Source organism: Lissotriton vulgaris, chromosome 7, assembly GCF_964263255.1.
Source record: "Lissotriton vulgaris chromosome 7, aLisVul1.2, whole genome shotgun sequence".
Classification (NCBI taxonomy): Eukaryota; Metazoa; Chordata; class Amphibia; order Caudata; family Salamandridae; genus Lissotriton; species Lissotriton vulgaris.
This window is the reverse complement of record NC_141695.1, coordinates 1,049,387,361-1,049,409,337: the sequence shown is the minus strand read 5'-3', so window position 1 is coordinate 1,049,409,337 and position 21,977 is coordinate 1,049,387,361. Positions and strand designations below refer to the sequence as shown.

Here is a 21,977-nt window from a genome sequence, read left to right as displayed (position 1 = left end):
CAATTCTTAAAGAACGTGCCCTGTCGCAGGGAAAGCGCATGTTGGTTGTTACCCCGTGTCCTGCCTTGGAGGCGGTCACGAAAGCCAGTGTACCTAATTCTAAAGCTTTGCACCCTCGGTGGATTCAGTGGGCTACTTCCTTGACATCTCAGGATGTCACGTTTATTTTTGACGCCGCTTTACGGTCGCAGGAGTATTTACAGTATGAATTTGTTCATCCTGCTCCTTTAGCAATGCGGCCGTTGGAGGATTTCCACTGTATCATTTACACGGATGGTTCGGCGCAGGTTGCGCATGGCTCTAAACATGCCTACGTTTCCGCTTGCGCCATTGTGGTCGGTGCAATGGTGAACGATGAGTTCGAGTCCAGTGTCGTGCACACGCAGACACTTGGGGACTGCACTGCACAATTAGCAGAGCTACGTGCTCTGATGCTTGCATTGGAGTACGCGGATCCTAGTGTGACGACTTTAATCGTAAGTGATTCTTTCTACTGTGTCCAGTCTTACAATGAGAACTTGTTCTTTTGGATTCAGAATGATTTTCGTGATTCCAAAGGTAGCACAATAAAACATAAAATGATCTGGGTCCGAGTAGCGGAACTTAAAGAAAAGCTACCGCTCGTGTTTGTGATTCATACTCTCGGCCACCAGCGCGTGGGAGTCCACGCTGTTGGCAACTCGCTTGCTGATGAAGCAGCGAAATCAGCGGTATCTAAATACTTAGTTGCAGCAGTCACGAGGTCCAAAAGCAAAATAGATGATGACATCTTGGCGGCTGTTGCTGCCACAGCGAAGGGAGGTAAATATCCTGCGGGGTTCCCTTCGAAATACACATACCACTTAAGTCCCGATAAGGTTCCTTATGTGAAAATTCCTGAAGTTGGAGAGCGTCTAGTTCCCAACTCGGATCGCAGAGCTTCTCTGATTACAGCGGCTCATGAAGGTGTGGCGTCTGCGCATGCGGGCGTCTCAGCCACTGTATCTCAGCTACAACAGAGATTCTGGTGGCGGGGACTGTACAAACAGACGCGCGATTATGTCCTTATGTGTGACATTTGTCAGCAGATTAAGCCTTCTACTGCTGCGCGTCCGCCTCAGACACAGTTGTACATCTCTAATAAACCACTTGGATGTGTTTATTTAGATCACTGCGGTCCTTTCTCTTCTGATACTGCGTATAAATACATCTTAGTAGCAGTCGACTCATGCACACGCTTTGTGTGGTTATGGCCGCATCGCAGCGCTGATTCACGGACTGTCATTAAGGATTTGCGTGTCTTTGTGGGAATCTTTGCTTGTGGTGCTTTCCATTCGGACCAGGGTCCGGCTTTCGCCTCTAAGGCGTATAAGGATGCTATGGTTTCGTTGGGAGTACAGGTGAAGTTTTCAAGCCCCTACAGGCCTGAGGGCAATTCTGTGGTAGAAAGAATGAACCGCGACTTAAAGCAATCTTTGACAGCCCGAGTTATAGGCACTGGTAGAAACTGGCTGACCCACCTCTATGGCGTGCAGCGTGCGCTTAATAATCTCCCTAGAAGGTCTCTGGGTGGGCGGACCCCATACGAAATGCTCTTTGGTATCAAGATGTACGTCCCTGACCTTGATGGTGCAGACTGCGAGGCCCAGGCCGCGGCCTTTGACGTAGATGAACATTGCAATGTTTTACAGGATCTACAAAAGACCAGAGACAGTCTTGCAAAGGAACACTTGCCCTCCACGTCGGATGATGCGTTGCAGATCCCGGTAGTTGGCTGGCTACCCCAAGTTGGAGAACTGGTTCGAGAGAAGATCGAAAACAAAAAGGAGTTTGGTCCCTCATATCGAGCGCCAGTTCGGGTCCTTGGAGTGAAGGGCACAAGAACAGTCATTTTACCACCACTTCCAGGTCGTAAAGAAAACAGATTTATTTCTATTGACAATGTCAAGACACACAGGGTGGCCGATTCTTCATAGTATGACACCGGCTGTATCCTGTCCTTCCATGGTGAGGCACTCTGTGCTGGCTATTACATCTGGTGCAGATCAGGAGGTGTCCCTCGAGATGCCTGCCATATCAAGTCCTTTATTAAATACTATTCCTGTTACTAACATTGATGAGGTGACCTATGCAGATCCTGCTGATTTATCTATGTCCGATTTACATGCTCGTTTGGCTAACCAGTCCAGATTCTCTTTTGACTCTGATTCGGAACTTTCAAAGAAACCATCGACTATTGCAAAATATGCCACATTGTTTAAAAAACATTTTTTAGTTCCACCTTGGACATACATTTGGCTGATACTATTTTCATTTTATCTTTTTATGTCAATTGGTTTTGTGTTTTATTTTTTCCGCCTGATTGATGGCCATTATGTGAAAGAAAGAACAGGAATTCGGTACCTTAATGGAACATTGGCCCCTCACTCCTCCTCACATTCAGCACACAGACTAAAGAGAGACTTACATTCAGTACAAATTACTGCTTGGCCTGTCCTTGATGGGATTGTGTGGGATGCGGTTAGGTTTCAGATACATGGCCCCACAGAAGTTATTAATGTTCCTAATGTGCTTAGAGTAAACATGGGAGATGTGATTAAGCAAAATATTCGTTCTGATGATTGGGATCTTCAGGCCGTAGAAGCATTGTTCTCTGATTTGAAATATTATGCGGCCTTTGATGATGAGGATTTATATTTAGATTCTGTCAATTATGGTGATTTGTTTTGTTACCAACATTATGGAAATCATTTCTTGCACAAGACAAGTTCCAGGCGGGTTCCTGTGAATTACACTCAGTGGGAACATTGCCCTGCTCCTTTACAGGGGAGCTCAAGTACTTTTCTGGGAAAATACTCTTACTTTACAGATTTTAATCAATCAAATCCTGAGTCTTTTTACTTCAAGGTGAAACAGAAATCCATGCCAAAAGTTAGACTGACTGACACAAAATTGTTGTATTCAAAATCCTTTCTAGAAAGGTTATCTGTGGATGGCTATGAGTTATGGAAGGATGCTATTGACCTTAAATCGGTTTGGGGTACCAAAGATTGGCAGGTACAAGGCACTGAGGCTTTGCATCGTGCATGTCTCATCCCGAATCACATGTTGTTTTTAAATTCGACTATTTCCCAAACAACATGTTTTGGATTGGCTACATCTAAAAAATTAAATACCCCTACTATCCCTGATTTGGAAGAATATTCAGGTTGGAGTAATTTCACTACATTGTCCATAAGTGAGATACAAGCACTTTTGCAGAATTCCTCCTTTAATATTTCCAGTTTTGATCCGGATGGGTGGCTTTTATGGCAAAGAAGCTCTGATTCTTGCCAAAGTCGTTTTTTGGGTTTGTCTGAGGGTTTTACACGCATCAGGCCAGATCCCAGGTTTGACTCAGATCACACTGTTACAACTTATTCAGTAGGCAAATTGTGTCAGAACTGGTTACAACATTCCACTTTAGCTGCAGTTAAACTGCATCTGTCCCAGTTGAATGAGAACATAGAGTTAAATGATTTTATAAAAGGCCCGACTATGGGTAGGTCTAAACGCTTTATTTATGCTATTTACAATGAAATTTGGAAATTTTCAAAAGTCGAAGCAGCTAAACGCCTGAGGGCTATTGATCAAGCCAATTTGGAAAAAGTGCTTGCAGTGGTCGATAATAGTATTAACACGCTTTCTTCCAGAATTTACACATTGGATAATATTGTTTCTTCTGTTGTTGATATTGTACATGATGAAGTGTCCACGTTATACCATGGTCAAAATCAATTACGTTCTGTAATGCAGTTTGCCTGGACTCTACAGACAATTAAGGCTGGTCGAGTTCCCTGGACCTCATTGAACGTTTCATCACTTTTTGCCCCTTTTAATCTTACTGATAAACAGCGCATGCTTTCAATGCGTGATGCATCGTTTTCTATGTTACATATTGAGAAGCTAGAATCCTTACCTTTCTCTGTTGCTGAAACCACCACTGCCACGTGGCTTATTCATGGTTTAATTACATTACCATTTCCTTTATATAAATTTACTAACTGTATGCGGTATATTGCTATAGGACGGTATGAGCCACTAGGCAATGCATTCCTACATGAGGCATGGTCATTACCATACACATACAGATGTCTGAAAGATGGAAAAGAAGTGAATCTTAATGGTGAGGAATGCACACAGTCACCTGACCATTCATTAATATGCAGACACATTCAGTTACACGGTTCTTGTAATCAGGACCGCCCAAATTTAGCATGTGTTTTAAAAGGCACGCCAGTTCCAGCAGTAGTTCCCACATTTACTTTATTAGCTAATGGTAGTTATTTGCTTTTAAACAACGAATTATGTTGTGGTTTATTAATTGGTGTGGCTTATATAGTTACTGTATCAGAGCGTGTAGTGTGCTGCAAGAACGTCCTATACCCACCCACGCATGGCTCTTCAGATGTCTCCATCTGGCCACGGATCCCAACCTTGGAAGCGAAATTCAATGGTTTAAGCAGAATAAGGGCTCTTTTGTCTCAAAAACAAGTGACCCTGAGTTCGGCCCGGGAAACTTATGTCCTTCACATAGCTAACACCCGCACAGAGGTGCAGGCGCTTTTAAACACTGATTTGCCATTTCATTTCTGCGAGCTGGTACACCAGATTTTTAATGCTTCTTCAACGACTGGGCTTGCACATTTTTTTAAATTAGTAAGCAGTGGCCTCGTGACTACGTTTGAAAAAGTTTTTGGTCTCATTCCCACGTTTTTCCACACTATTTTTTCGAGTTTGTTTGGTGGACTACCTGTATTGCTGGCTGTAGCCGCAGGTTTTCTGTTGGTGTTTTTCTTCATAAAACATGGATGCCCATCCTGCGCAAGACGCCGTTCAACGCCTCCTGACACTGTGCCGTAATCGGATGCTCAATTACTATGGAACATTGCCGCTTGCAGCATTAAGCACGGCCTATAGATTGTCATTTCGGTTCACCGACTTCACGTGTGTCCAACCTGTGTTTCACTGCCTGAGCTGCGAGTTCGATTGGGCCATTGATTTATGCCTATGCTTAAAGACTGCTCCTGACGTCGATTTTGATCAGCTAATGCGTCCCGTTGTGGCTCACGAGCTGATCTGTTCTGGCGAGAGAGTTATGGCCTTGGCAGCGATAAATGGAGTTCTGGGCCAATGGGAGATCTCTGCAGCGGCGAATGCCTTTCTGACACACAGCGATCTGGTGAACCCACCGAGTTGTCCTCTGACGTTGCAGGAGGATCCGATGCTGGAGGAGCACGTATGTTCTTTCCCATTGCTAAATTGGATGGCTGAACTATTTTCGGATGATGACAGTGATTTCATACTGGAGGCTGTTGCAACTTTCTTTGCATATACTTTCCAATCGTGAGATGCCTGGGAGGAATGCTTTGTGGTGAAATATGACTTTCCCCTCGCTGAATTGGAGGGATGAACTATGTTCAGCTGATGGAGAGTTCACTCACGTGATGTCGCTGGAGATAACGTCTAGGTGGCACATGACTTTGGATATCGGATAAGTGCCTTGGTTTTTCTCTTACAAACATTTGAAAGGATGAGACCTGGTCCTACATTTCGTAATTTTGAGACCTGGCGGATGACTTTTGATTCAAGGGTTTTGTGGTTTTTTTTAAGAATTGAGGCCACTGTAGGCATTTATACATATTCATTCATACATATTCATTCATACATATTTTTAGCTTATTTTAGCTCAAGATTATTGAATTTTGCTTTCAATTTTTGTATCTGATTTAGTATTGCCTTTTCCCTTATGATTGGCGGTGCTCGGACCAATGGGGGGGTGTCATATGGATACTTCATTACATATATTGCGTTAAGTTAGCATGAGTGTATTACATGTTTAAACAGCCGTTTTGCCTTCGGCTTCAGTTTTGCACACGACACGTACTTGTTGTTGTAGCTTTCACCCTAGAAGCGGCGAGTTGCTTTATTTGAGAATAATATGTTATTCCTATGCTATCAGCTTTGCCTGGTACACTTGGTACAACTGTCTGCACACTGAGAGCTGCACACTCTAAGATTAACCTAACACAAGGTTGCTAGGAGGTCTGATCCTCGCACCACATTAGACATTAGACATAACACAAATAATGTTGATGCCAACATTTTGGGCTCTACGCGGGTTTAAGATAGAGTTACACGGAATGAACGCACACACTTGGTGCTGCGCATGAAGAGAGCTGGTAGCGGTTGATGTGAACTGCTCCTACTGACATTGAGAGGTATGGGGCCGCCCTGCTAAAGCCCGAATGAGACCTTCTTAGATATAATATAATATGCTAGATAGGGTGCGCGAAATATAGGTGATATAGATTTCTATAGAAATTGCATTATAACATGCTAGCACCTTTTGCTTACTATGGATTAGTGACTATGCTGTTGACTCTGATTTTTATAATCTGCATTTTGGTATTATACAAGATACTGCGTTTGAGAACTTTGCATTGAATAATAAATATTTCAAACTTGCACTTGTGTTCTTTGACTCTCAGTTTTGGTTTGAAATGATTATATAACGAAAGAGTGTTCATGTGTTCCACGACTCCTGAGGTATTCTAAAGATCATGTTCTGGTTTGTCTAATACATGTATCATTCCATAATGATCCATGAGACACTGTAGCTAGCTAGGTAACGAGATTTCTGACACTGAGATGAGTTTTTGGATCATCCTAACTCACTGAGGTTCTAGATCTCTATGCACAGTTCTGTGGGAGAACGGAAACCCTGCTACACTAGAGGCATGCCTTTGAAGTGCACAGGTACCCTGCCTTCCTGGCCCTGACTCCAGAATAAGTACAGGGGATATGCATCCCTTTGTGTGGAGACAGGACACAGCCTATTCAGGTGTAAGTGGGGTTGGGGCCAGCTCCTTCCACCCATCCTGACAGTGGTGGCCCATCGAGTCACATCTAAGCATTGAGTTTGGCTCTCTAGAAGGAATACACAAAGCCCAGCTGTCAGATACAACTAGTCATGTGATCCAGAGACAGCCTAATTGCATGACAAAACAAACAGTAGGGGACGGCTAGAGGGACGTTTAAAGACCAAAGCCTAAGTATTGTCCCCCAAAGGACTAATTCATACACGAACAACTTAGGGGTCTAGAAGCTAAACCAGAAGAGTGTTTGCTAATGTAAAACCTATGTCTGATTAGTACTATAGGAGTACAAAGAGTAACAGACCAAATCGCCAGTAAATGAAACACCTGTAACCGTGAGTCACCCCGGTTGTTTTGGATTCCCATCAAAGTCTTACAAGATCAATATTATCATTTGGTAATCCCTGGCGGGTATTGTGTCTCCTGACCATTGAGATCACATGCATTCCCTCTCGGATGGTTCGGGGTAGCGACCACAATCACACAGGTATCACAAATGCTGTTGATTCAGTGGGAAAAGTGCAGTGCAAAAAGAAAGAGTGGTGATTTAAAATAGGATAGGGAACTAACAGAAAAACTTTTAATAGGCGTTGGCCCCTTCCTGGTTAAAAACAAGAACAGACTGGCAAAATTATCGCATTGATAACAAATATCTGCGAGGAGATAATTTTGCCAGTCTGTTCTTGTTTCTTTTTGCACTGCACTTTTCCCACTGAATCAACAGCATTTGTGATACCTGTGTGATTGTGGTCGCTACCCCGAACCATCCGAGAGGGTATGCATGTGATCTCAATGGTCAGGAGACACAATACCCGCCAGGGATTACCAAATGATAATATTGATCTTGTAAGACTTTGATGGGAATCCAAAACAACCGGGGTGACTCACGGTTACAGGTGTTTCATTTACTGGCGATTTGGTCTGTTACTCTTTGTACTCCTATAGTACTAATCAGACATAGGTTTTACATTAGCAAACACTCTTCTGGTTTAGCTTCTAGACCCCTAAGTTGTTCGTGTATGAACAGCCTAATTGCACCCTATGGCTAAGGCAAGAAAACACTAACTTTCTAAATGTAGCATTTTCAGAATTGCTATTTAAAATCCTACTTCGCCATAAGATAGGATTTCAATTCTAGAGACACCAAACATGACCTGGGTACCTATTTGCCTTTTGGAAATTACTCTTATAAAATGTGATAAGGTAACTTCAATATTATTCAACGGGAGAGGTAGGCCATGCCGTAATGAAAAACGAATTTAGGAGTTTTTCACTACCAGGACATGTAAAACTTGAAAGTACATGTCCAACTTTTTTAATTCATTGCGCCCTGCACTCTGGGATGTCTGGAGTCTACCCTAGGGGTGACTTATGTGTATTAAAAAGGAAGGTTTGGGCCTGGCAAAAGGTGTACTTTACTTTGGCAGGTCGGAATGGTAGTTTAAAACTGCATACACCGGATTTGCAATGGCAGGCCTGAGACATGTTTAAAGTGCCATTTATGTGGATTGCACAACCAGTGCTGCAGGCCCTCTAGCCGCATTCAATTTATGGGCCTTGGGTACATGTGCCACTTTACTAGGGACTTCCAAGTAAATTAAATATGCCATTTGGGTACAAGCCGATATTATCAGGTTTTAAAGAAAGAGCACAAACACATTAGCATTGGTTAGCTGTGGTAAAGTGTGCAGAGTCCTAAGGCCAGCAAAAATGAAGTCAGCAAAAAACAGGAGGTCTGAAGGCAAAATAGGGAAGAACCACACCAAGGATGTCAGGTCTAACACCTAGGAGCAGCTAGGCATCATCTTCATCATGCATTGGAAATCTGGGCAACGGTGATGCCTGATCTTGATCAAGACTTCCACTCCCTTAGGCGGGTGACTGTGCAGGGCCTTGAAATCCCAAAATTCTCTGATACTGTCGGAAAAACATATGCCCGGACTTCCTTACACATTTATGTTCACCCTCCAGAGAAGCAGTATACCATGACTGGCTGCGTTTTGACAAGAGATTTGGTTTCACCTAGACTGGCCGGGGCTGCTGTCGCATTTCACTCTACCTGTTGTTTTGCTGGGAAAGAAACTGGCAAGGTATTGATGCAGGCTTCAGAGAGTAGGAAAACAGTGGGGAAAACAGTGGTTGTATTTGTGTGTGTACCGAGCCGTCGAGGGCAGACTGTAGAGCCCTAATAGAGAACACAAATTAACGGTAGGCATGCTCTGCACCCAAGGAGGCCAGAAGGCCAAATCTGCTGTTTTTTCCGAATTGCTATTGCTGCCCTCTTGAATATCAGGCCCAGACTCTTTGCATGCAGTCTGACAGTGCTTTAAGGTGGAATCAATCAGCTTTTGTGGGAGTCATCGAATGCTTGTGCCAGGTATGGTTGGCTTGATGTGTTGTTTACACCTCACCTCATTAGGAAACACGAGGATGTCCTGGGGTGGGAAGAGCGCTGGGTATGCCTGCTCAGAAGACCCCATGTTTTTTGCCTCCTCACTAACTGGGGGTTGGATACTCTGCTCTGTCCCCTCCCTGGCAAGGATGGCTGAAGCGGCTGGCTGAGACGATATGCATTTCGTGTAAACGGAGTCACAAAGTTCATATTTTCATTTTTTTCTCTTTTTGTATTTATTTTGCAGATTACCCCCTGCGTCTGTAAGCAGAGACTCTCCTCTGTAGGAGTTATTTTCGCCTGTGTAACCGGAGCGGCTGCATTGCATCACAGTATTCGTACCGATTGTGCGTTCCTTCCGTGGATCACTTTTCCTTCCTCGTCTACTAGAGGTTGGTATTTTGTTTGCGCAATAAATAAAACTGCTGACGCGAGCTTTTCTGGCTTCTTTGAACTTTGCTTTTGAAACTCTTGGCTGACGTTAGTACAGAACTGACCGTGAACTGCTGGGGTGCGTTGCAATCGATGCCTTTTAGTTTACCTTTATTTTTCAGTGCTTCGTTTAGGGAGCGGGGAGTTATAAGAACACAGACTAACTAGGTTTATACCAGGAATCCCTGCAACCTTGTCATTTGCTAAGAAATAAGGCAGTGGCGTGACAGGAGCGCTGTGGGCCCTAATGGAGGCAAGGGGAACGGACCTTGTCCCGGGTTTAGTGGTAAAAGGCAGCCATGATTGTGTTCATTTATTTATTTATGCATTTTTATATAGCGCGGACTTTACCCGAAGGCGTCAGAGCGCTTCACAATAGGAACAGAACTGATACATGAGGAGAAAATTACACGTGAACAGATTACAAAAGCAGACGTTAAGTTACATAAGGTAAAGTGACAATTGTGAGCACAAAAAAAATACATTAGGTAGCAAAAAGTGCACAGGAGGACAAAGTGACAATTGTGCAGGTTACAAGAGAAAACAAAGTACAATTAGAGGTATAATACTGCAATATATGCTAGACACTCAGGCACAAGAACAAACGTTACGTAGGCAATGGTGGCACCTGTGCAAGTATCAAAGGCAAACAAAATGTGAGAGGTAGCAAACCGTGTGTTACATGGGAAAAGTGGTGTGTGCATGTTACAAAAGAGTACAAACACAAGTACAAGGATAATACTGCAATAAATGGCAAACACTCCAACCACAAGAACACACTGGGAAGGCACTTCCATAGTCATGGAGAGTAGAATTTTCAGTAATGGGAGGTCTTCCTTCAGATAATAGAGAGGACGTGAATTACTTTTGGAGGTGTCTTTGGAGGAGGAGAACTTTGAGGTCCCTTTTGAAGGCCTGGGAGGAGGTGGTGGTCCGGAGCTGAGGCGGAAGAGAGTTCCAGATTCTCACCGCGTTGCCTGAAAAGGATTGGGCCATCGTTCTTTCCTTCTTGAAAGTGGGAGGTTCAAGCAGTAGATTTTCCGCATTACGTGATGGTCTAGAGCCTCCAGCTAGTTTCAGTTTGTTCGCCAGGTAGCGAGGAGAGGAGGAGTGCAAGGCTTTGTTGGTGATACAAGCAGTCTTGTAGATAGCTCTAGCCTCGATGTGAAGCCAGCGCAGGGTGGATAACATCGGTGTGATGTGGTCGCTTCTTTTGGCCCCATAAATGAAACGAGTTGCTGAATGGAGAATAGATTTAAAGGGGGACAAGTGGGATTTGGGGAGGCCAGTAAGAAGAGAATTGCAGTAGTCTAGCCTGGAGAGAACCAGCAATTGCACCAGGGTTATAAGGTCCTGCACCGGGAAGAAGCAACGGATTCCCCAAAGAAGGCGCAGTTGGTATCGTGCAGACTTTGCAATGGAATTGATGTGGGAGATTAGATTGAGTTTTTTGTCGAGTATGACACCAAGGGATTTTGCGCTGTTGACAATGATGGGTTTATTGTTAATTAGATTCATCTGATCCATCCATGATTGCACTGGGGGAGGAGAGAGTGAGGAGGAGAAGAGGAGGAATTCAGTTTTGGAGGGATTCAGAATCAGTTGATGAGTTGACATCCAGTTTTGAATGGAGTCGAGAGTAGAGCTTAGGATGGAGAGATTGTGAGTGGAGGCAACCTTGAGGTATATTTGAGTGTCGTCTGCATAGAGATGATAGTGGATCCCGGATTTACTTAGGAGATTTCCCAGTGGTTCTAAATAGAGATTGAACAATGTGGGTGCAAGTATAGAGCCTTGAGGAACACCTTGACCTACCGCCACAGGAGATAAAAGACTGTTCGCTATTTTGATCATTTGGGATCTATCAGAGAGGAAGAAAGGAAACCATTTAAGCACAGCGCCCTCCATGCCCATTCTCTGTTGACGAATGTTGAGGAGGGTGTTGTGATTGACAGTGTCAAAGGCTGCAGAAAGGTCAAGGAGAATTAGAAGACAGGACCCCCCGAGTCGAGTATCCTCAGCACATCATCAACCACTTGCAGCAGGGCTGTTTCAGTGCTGCAGTTTTGAATGAAGCCAGACTGGAAATTGTCAAGAAGATCATTGTCCTTGATATGACGGGAGAGTTGTTTCGCTACACATCTTTCTGTGATCTTTGCAAGAAAGGGTAAGTTAGTGATGGGCCGGAAGTTGTTAAGGTCAGTCGCATCAGCAGTTGGTTTTTTAGGCAGAGGGGTGACCTGCCCAGTTTTGAAGCAGACAGGAAGGGAGCCTTGATAGAGGGAGAGGTTAACCAGAGTGGTCCAATAGGAAGGGGAAAGGGTATAGAAGTCAATGGCAATGGCACTGGTGATGGGGTCCAGATAATGGTTGGAGGGCTTTGTTTAGCAGGTGCACTTGAGAAGGGCATCTTCAGAAATGGGGTCAAAGTTCTGCCAAATGGCTAAGGATTTGCACTCCTCTGGAGGGGTAGGATGAGCGACCTGATCCACAAGTGATTTCACTTTTTCATCGAAGAAAATAGCGAAATCCGCTGCTCTCTTTGCAGAATCCTCCAACTTGGAGGTTGAGGGAGAGTAGTTAGGAATCTTGATGAGATCGAATAGTTTTTTGGGTCTATTTTTGGCTGAGTCAAGGAGGGTTTTGAAGTGCGCCGCTTTCCCAAGGAAGATGTGCTTGTGGTACTTAGATCTTGCTGAGCGAAGCGTGGCCAAGTTATCTGTGGAGGGCACTTGCCTCCATTGTTTCTCCACGAATCTTAGCTGCTTCCTTTCTTCATAGAGGGATTTGTTGAACCAAGGTGCTGAGAGGGTGGGCCTTATCCTTTTGCTTTTGAGTGGAGCAACATTATTAATTTTGGCTGCAAGAACTGTGAGGCATTGGGAGTTGAGTTCGTCAACATCTAGGTTCAGGTCTACCCTTGGAAGTGATAACAAAGCTGATTCACAGAGGGGACCGACATCAATATTTTGTGTATCACGGAACCAGGAGATAGCCCTCTTGGGTTGGCCAAGAGTTATAGAGTGTGATAGTTGAAGAGAGAATGGGATAAGGAGGTGGTCAGACCAATCTACATGAATAGGGGTAGTGATAGAAAGCATGCCTGCTTTAGAAATAACAAGGTCCAAGATTGAGCACTTAGAGTGAGTTGATTCTGTGCAGTGTTGGATAAGATCGTTTGCAGAGAGGAAGGTGGCCAGGGAGTTTGCAGAAAAGTCTTGGGGTAGGCCCCAGTGGAGATTGAAATCACCCACGAAAGTCTGATTGTCACTTTGCGAGTATTGGTCACTGATGAAGTCAGTGAGTTCCTCCAAGAACGAAGGGTCACTACGAGGCGGGCGGTAGATGACATGGAATCTGAGGGGTGAACAGTGCTGCAATTGTAGCTCAAGAGAAAGGCATTCAAAGGTGTGGGAGTTTCTAAAGATGCCTGCAATACCTCCCCCCGTGCTGTCAGTTCTATCATTCCTAAATATAGAATAGCCTGTGGGTAATAGGAGATCAAAAATAGAGTGAGAGGTATCTTTGAACCATGTCTCTGTGAAGAAGAGCATGTCAATATTGTGATGGGTGATGGTATCGGAGATTTCAAGTTTGTGTTTTACTGCAGATCGGCAGTTGTGGAGCAGACAGTGCAGCTCTGTCAAGACTGTTTTGGTGTCGGGGGGCACTTGGGCTCTGAAGGGTGATCGGGATGTGCTTATGCGGGGGTGCTCGGGAGGGTTTAGGTGGATGCTTAGTTCTGACAGAGGAGATGGTCGGAATAGTGTAGATAGTAGGGTTCCTAGGGTATGAAGGTTGAAGAAGGGCGGCGTTCAAGGGCTTGTGTGAGTTAACGAAGTTTGCAGATGACAGGTTGAGCTTGGCTATATTAGGGTGAGGGGGCGAGGTGCATCTCGTGGGAAGTTGGGAAGGAGTAGAGGTGCAAGGAAAGGTGGAAATCTTAGAGCTTAAAAGTGAAATGACAGCAGTAAGCTGGGAGATGGAGGTGATAAGCGAACCTAGCTTATTTTCCAGAGAGAGGAAGGTAGAGCACGGAAGGTTGGGTGGCTCAATGGAAACAAGAGGGGCGGAATTGGTGGTGGAAGGCAGGGAGAGGTGTGGGGACAGGAGGTGAGTTGGAGTGTAGGGTTCACAAGTGGGGAAAGGTGGAGGTTGAGAGCGGGAGTTAGTGAATCGGAGGTTAAGGGAGAGTTGTCTTTGTTGGTGTTGCAAGAAGGAGAGTAATTAAGGACAAATTTAGGGGGAGAAGGGTGCGGAACACAGCAGTAGGGTGGAAGGAGTGGGGAGGACTGTGTGGAGTCATGGGAATGTAGGAGGTTTGGGAGGAAAAGAGGTGAGGTGGTTGTGGAGGGCATGTCAGCTAGGAGAGGTGGCTGTGAGGGAACGGGCATCTGGCAGAGTGTGGGGGTTGAGAGAAAGGGAAGTTGGGGAAAGGAAGTGGTAATGCTGGACCCTCACACACGTGCGGCTCCGTGCTGTTGCATATGCTATTATGGTGACAGCTGTGCCCCGGAAATAACGCATCATGTTTAACATTATTTAGTCAGAGAGACATTGATCTAGGAGGAAAGCGAGAATGGTACAAAATGTGTGGATCGGAGAAGTCCGATACTGTGAGTTGACTTCCGATCAGCCACGTGCAGTTACACGTCACCGTGCCAGCTTTCTCCTTTTTCGTTCTGATGTGAATGACATTTGGTCCCCGCTTTACTGTTGGCTAATGCTAATGCACTGGACTGCAATTAGAAACTACACTATTCCTTTTTTTAGGTCTCGACTACAGCATTGCTTTAGCAATGCTTGTTTGTCGAGATTATAGTAAGGCTTGCAAAAGTCTACCCAAAATTGCGGATCAGGTATAGTTCATGTGAGCCAGGCGCGTGCACATTGCCAGCCACATCGCACACCACCATTTGTCTGAGCCTCGGCATCAGAATTCAAAGGAATCCGTTCCGAAGCCGCTTCCCCACCCGCCATCCAATGCCGCTCCCCCGCCCCCGTCCACGCAATGCCGAGAGCTTGTTTTTTAACTTCAGCGTGAGGCGCGCGCTAGTTCTTTTTTGGATCCTTTATCTGCATTATAGTTGGTTATTGTGTTGGTGTTATTGCATGCCACACACAAGCCGCGATGTTTTTACATGTAGCACACACTTCCTTTTACTGCATTATTTTTATTATTTTATTTTTATTATTACTGAGGCTTTTTAAAGCGCGTTGCAGCGCGTTACTCACGCCACGGCATTGTTAGCTGTGCGCACCACTGGGTGTCGCAATATTATGTTCTACACACCACATGGGTATTTTTGTGTTCAACATTTGTTGCATTTTATATAAATACAGTTATGTTTTTGTAAGAGTGTGCATGACGCATTTAATTGCACGTTGTGGTTCATAAGATGTTTTTAAATGTGGTACACATTTGAATGCCATTGCATGCTGCACCCGTGTTTTACGCGCACACCGCAATGTCACTGCCTGTTCTACAAGCTGCCTTGTTACCCTATGCTACACAATACACACACGGATAGAATAGTACAGTGTACAAATGCACACTGCGATGTCATTGAATGTTCTTGTATGTTGAACACACTGTGATGCATTGTGTGCTCACGTTGTCCCAGCTCCGGGCTGCAATAACTATGCATGAATGTGTGTATGTATGATACATATGTGCAGATCACAACCCCCCTTCCTCCTCTCACACACTTTGTAAGCAGGGGCAGGAAGTGCTCAGCCAGACGTGTACATATACAACCCTTTACAAACTCTGCATTTCATCCCCTCCTGCACCGGCTTTATTGTAAATGAGACAGGACATGTTTAGATTTGTTTTAAAAGGGAAGGGGTGCCCCGGTACTGTACTTAAGTTTGCTAAGTGGACCTTGGTACCCCTGCCCTCAGACATACTTCTATTTATGTATTTATTTATTTATTATGTGTTAGAAGCTCTAACATGACCATCACGGTATCAGAGCGCTGCACGGCGGTCGCAGTGCAGTTAAACCCCCGTTACTCGAAAGTATTACATGCACAACAATCTTTTTGACACGAACACATGTTGTGTCCGTCTGTGACACGTGTGTGTTGTGGGTCCCCAGCAAACAGACCCACGGTGCGTACTTACTGCGTACCTCTCTCACACATACATGTTACCAAGACACTCGGGGCTCCCAGCCCCCCTGTTGTGATAAATGTGTTTTATTCTCTCAGAAACAGCCCTTGAAACACTTTGAAAACCGGCGCCTCCGTTTGTACATGAAACACACAGTACTTGGTTTTATGCCGCGCACCCGAGTTTGTGTCCATGGATAAGGTGCGCATGTTCCAAAGAGCCACGCATTTTTTATAAGCACATGCTTAGTATCCTAATAATGACAGTTCGTAAGTAGAGTATTTCACTCCGAGATATAATGTGCACATGCTCGTGAAAACACTGTACACGCTTCTGGGTACACCCGGTCCTCTATTTATGATATCTGCAAAACGAATCAGTGGGCACCAGATTACACTCGCTGTGGTATGCCTTGCTGAGATTTAATATAGATTTTGTACAGCGAGTCCCACCACATTAACATTTTCAGGTAAGGCTTGTTAAAATAAGCACTGAGGAAGGAAAGGATTTCCGTTTTCTCGAATTTTACGTCAATTAAGAGGCCCTCTGCTGTGTCAAATTGGCCATCCATCCATTCACTGACTGATCGATTTGAGGAGGGGCTAGAAAACAAACGGCGCGTGATATCTGGTTGAGTACAATGCTGGTGTCACTGGCTCTGTGGGCAAGACCGACCTTTAACACTCGGAGGGACAAAAACACTACGGGAGTCCAAACCACATTTATTATGTTATATGTGAATTTTAACACCTTAATTTCTTTCCTGATTCAGTGCTTCCTCCTGCTTGGGATAACGGATCAAAAGCGTCAGCGTTATGTTTACATTTAAAGACAGTGTTCTACTTTTGAGCATATTCTCACTTGATAAGCTTTTTGCTAAGTTCTTTCTCTCTGGGACCAGAAAGTGAAAAAATGGCATTTGCTCACATATATGGATTTGTTCAGGACATTTTGAAACTTAAGGCCTTAATAACTGCTTTGTAGGGAGCCGATAAAAGGACTACAGTAAAATTGATGAGCAAAACAGGAAACACAACAAATACAGGTTGTCAGTAATATATTTAATCAGGGACCAAGTGTGTTAATAACAAACATGTAAAAGATAATGATACACTGATGTGAGTCTGAACTTCTACAACTAGTACTGCAAATCATGAGGGAGAATGTAAAACTGAGATTAATTTATGAAACCGGTTGTAATAACAACATCGAGCCGTTCATTTGATTGGTTATTCGCTCATGCTGGCGTTTCCCACCATCCTTGGGGCGTTACCTCTGTTCGTTATTACCAGGATGTTTATTTTCCCTTGTACACAAACGTGCAGCACGGACACAAGGCCTCTTTGATACTGGACAGTGGTATTTATCTGGGTGCATCTGTCTCTCTCCCTAGAACCGATAATGACAAGCCAACTGACTACCTGTTATTCAGAGACGATCGTGATACACCATTTTCATATGAAGTGCACAAAGACTACAGCTCCCACAATGCTTCATGTTGCAGAGTGCTTTAGTGGCTTAAAAGACAGACATGCAGTGCCAAAGTAAGCACAGTATCGAATACACTTTGCAAATTACAGTTTTAGTGCTTTCTTATTCCTGTCTCTGGGCAGTGGTGTTTTTAATGCAACCTTCCTCTTGTCCTTTTTAAAAGGTTGATAATTTCAGCCCTACCCTCGCTCTTGTAATTATGACTAATTACAGACTTTCAAAGCAATATAGAGAGTTAAAGGGCTCTGTTTGTCTAACATGAGGAGGGCTGTAATCTAGAGTAAGAGCTGAACGTTTGACATAAACAAGGAAAGGGGAAATTTATATTTCACTGCAGCTGAATTGGAAGACACTAACGAAGGAGACATTACTAGCATAACTTGCATTGTCGGCCTCACTCTATCTATCTATCTGTCTGTCTGTCTGTCTGTCTGTCTGTCTGTCTGTCTGTCTGTCTGTCTGTCTGTCTGTCTATCTATCTATCTATCTATCTATCTATCTATTGCCCTCACTCTATCTATCGCCTCACTCTATCGATCGCCCTTACTCTATCTATCGATCGCCCTCACTCTATCTATTATCTATCTATCGCCCTCACTCTATCTATTATCTATCTATCGCCCTCACTCTATCTATCTATCGGTCGCCCTCACTCTATCTATTATCTATCTATCGCCCTCACTCTATCTATCTATCGGTCGCCCTCACTCTATCGATTGCCCTCACTCTATCTATCGATCGCGCTCACTCTATCGCCCTCACTCTATCTATCTATCTATCTATCTATCTATCTATCGCCCTCAATCTAACTATCTATCGCCCTCACTCTATCTATCTATCTATCTATCTATCTATCTATCTATCTATCTATCTATCTATCTATCTATCTATCTATCTATCTATCTATCTATCTATCTATCTATCTATCTATCTATCGCCCTCACTCTATCTATCTATCTATCTATCGCCCTCACTCTATCTATCTATCTATCTATCTATCTATCTATCTATCTATCTATCTATCTATCTATCTATATCCCTCACTCTATCTATCTATCTATCTATCTATCTATCTATCTATCTATCTATCTATCTATCTATCTATCTATCTATCTATCGCCCTCACTCTATCTATCTATCTATCTATCTATCTATCTATCTATCTATCTATCTATCTATCTATCTATCTATCTATCGCCCTCACTCTATCTATCTATCTATCGCCCTCACTCTATCTATCTATCTATCGCCCTCACTCTATCTATCTATCTATCTATCGCCCTCACTCTATCTATCTATCGGTCGCCCTCACTCTATCGATTGCCCTCACTCTATCTATCGATCGCGCTCACTCTATCGCCCTCACTCTATCTATCTATCTATCTATCTATCTATCGCCCTCAATCTAACTATCTATCGCCCTCACTCTATCTATCTATCTATCTATCTATCTATCTATCTATCTATCTATCTATCTATCTATCTATCTATCTATCTATCTATCTATCTATCTATCTATCTATCTATCTATCGCCCTCACTCTATCTATCTATCTATCTATCGCCCTCACTCTATCTATCTATCTATCTATCGCCCTCACTCTATCTATCTATCTATCTATCTATCTATCTATCTATCTATCTATCTATCTATCTATATCCCTCACTCTATCTATCTATCTATCTATCTATCTATCTATCTATCTATCTATCTATCTATCTATCGCCCTCACTCTATCTATCTATCTATCTATCTATCTATCTATCTATCTATCTATCTATCTATCGCCCTCACTCTATCTATCTATCTATCTATCGCCCTCACTCTATCTATCTATCTATCGCCCTCACTCTATCTATCTATCTATCTATCGCCCTCACTCTATCTATCTATCTATCGCCCTCACTCTATCTATCTATCTATCTATCGCCCTCACTCTATCTATCTATCTATCGCCCTCACTCTATCTATCTATCTATCGCCCTCACTCTATCTATCTATCTATCGCCCTCACTCTAACTATCTATCGCCCTCACTCTATCTATCTATCTATCTATCGCCCTCACTCTAACTATCTATCGCCCTCACTCTATCTATCTATCTATCTATCTATCTATCTATCTATCTATCTATCTATCTATCTATCTATCTATCGCCCTCACTCCTATCTATCTATCTATCTATCTATCTATCTATCTATCTATCTATCTATCTATCTATCTATCTATCTATCTATCTATCTATCTATCGCCCTCACTCTATCTATCTATCTATCGCCCTCACTCTATCTATCTATCTATCGCCCTCACTCGAACTATCTATCGCCCTCACTCGAACTATCTATCTATCTATCGCCCTCACTCTAACTATCTATCGCCCTCACTCTATCTATCTATCTATCTATCTATCTATCTATCTATCTATCTATCTATCTATCTATCTATCTATCTATCGCCCTCACTCCTATCTATCTATCTATCTATCTATCTATCTATCTATCTATCTATCTATCTATCTATCTATCTATCTATCTATCTATCTATCTATCGCCCTCACTCTATCTATCTATCTATCGCCCTCACTCTATCTATCTATCTATCGCCCTCACTCGAACTATCTATCGCCCTCACTCTATCTATCTATCTATCTATCTATCTATCTATCTATCTATCTATCTATCTATCGCCCTCACTCTATCTATCTATCTATCTATCTATCTATCTATCTATCTATCTATCTATCTATCGCCCTCACTCTATCTATCTATCTATCTATCTATCTATCTATCTATCTATCTATCTATCTATCTATCTATCTATCTATCGCCCTCACTCTATCTATCTATCTATCTATCTATCTATCTATCTATCTATCTATCTATCTATCTATTGCCCTCACTCTATCTATCTATCTATCTATCTATCTATCTATCTATCTATCTATCTATCGCCCTCACTCTATCTATCTATCTATCTATCTATCTATCTATCTATCTATCTATCTATCTATCTATCTATCGCCCTCACTCTATCTATCTATCTATCTATCTATCTATCTATCTATCTATCTATCTATCTATCTATCTATCTATCTATCTATCTATCTATCTATCTATCGCCCTCACTCTATCTATCTATCGCCCTCACTCTATCTATCTATCTATCTATCTATCTATCTATCTATCTATCTATCTCCCTCACTCTATCTATCTATCTCCCTCACTCTATCTATCTATCTATCTATCTCCCTCACTCTATCTATCTATCTATCTATCTATCGCCCTCACTCTATCTATCTATCTATCTATCTATCTATCGCCCTCACTCTATCTATCTATCTATCTATCTATCTATCTATCTATCGCCCTCACTCTATCTATCTATCTATCGCCCTCACTCTATCTATCTATCTATCGCCCTCACTCTATCTATCTATCTATCGCCCTCACTCTATCTATCTATCGCCCTCACTCTATCTATCTATCTATCGCCCTCACTCTATCTATCTATCTATCGCCCTCACTCTATCTATCTATCTATCGCCCTCACTCTATCTATCTATCGCCCTCACTCTATCTATCTATCTATCGCCCTCACTCTATCTATCTATCTATCGCCCTCACTCTATCTATCTATCTATCGCCCTCACTCTATCTATCTATCTATCGCCCTCACTCTATCTATCTATCTATCGCCCTCAATCTATCTATCTATCTATCTATCTATCTATCTATCTATCTATCTATCTATCTATCTATCTGTCTATCTGTCTATCTATCTGTCTGTCTATCTGTCTGTCTGTCTGTCTGTCTGTCTGTCTGTCTGTCTGTCTGTCTGTCTGTCTGTCTGTCTGTCTGTCTGTCTGTCTATCTATCTATCTATCTATCTATCGCCCTCACTCTAACTATCTATCGCCCTCACTCTATCTATCTATCTATCTATCTATCTATCTATCTATCTATCTATCTATCTATCTATCTATCTATCTATCTATCTATCTATCGATCGCCCTCACTCTATCTGTCTATCTATCGCCCTCACTCTATCTGTCTATCTATCGCCCTCACTCTATCTGTCTATCTATCGCCCTCACTCTATCTGTCTATCTATCGCCCTCACTCTATCTGTCTATCTATCGCCCTCACTCTATCTGTCTATCTATCGCCCTCACTCTATCTGTCTATCTATCGCCCTCCCTCTATCTATCGCCCTCACGCTAAAAAAAAGTGGCCAACATTTGCATATTGCCTTTCCGCAAAACACTGCTTCTGCAAAGTTTTATAAAAAAAAGACAGCGGGGGGGATCTCTGACAGACATGTTTGCTTAGCTTTACTTAGATAAAAAAAATGCAAGCATTAGTTCACACTGGTGAAACACACCTGAAAACAAGTGAGGTCACTTCTGCTGAGGCCCACTGCCCCCGCTCTTTCTGCATACATAAATGAACCGGCCCAGCGAGAGAAAGGGAGTGACACCTCTGCCCCGCTGGTAGAGAGATAATGGACGCCCATCTGCCTGCAGAAAGGCCACTCAGGCACCCACTGGGCTGCTGGCAGCACCCGAAAATATCAATAAATCAATGGGAGGGATAGGGTTTTTTGGGGCACGTCCTGTCCCCAAGGGAAACTTGAATAAACAACGTGGACTAGCC

The 21,977-nt window shown here is 43.2% G+C and overlaps 1 protein-coding gene across 2 annotated transcripts in view; it reads left to right on the top strand.

Moving 5' to 3' along the window:
* The window catches only part of SAR1B (secretion associated Ras related GTPase 1B), a 470,631-nt gene that overhangs the window by 174,311 nt on the left and 274,343 nt on the right, over positions 1-21,977 (top strand). The window contains exon 3 of one of the 2 annotated variants that reach the window (XM_086931492.1): positions 9,536-9,680. The exons of the other annotated variant lie outside the window; for it this stretch is intronic. The gene's annotated coding sequence lies outside the window, so the exon portion shown is untranslated. The remainder of the gene's footprint in view (positions 1-9,535; positions 9,681-21,977) is intronic. 2 annotated transcript variants of the gene reach the window in all.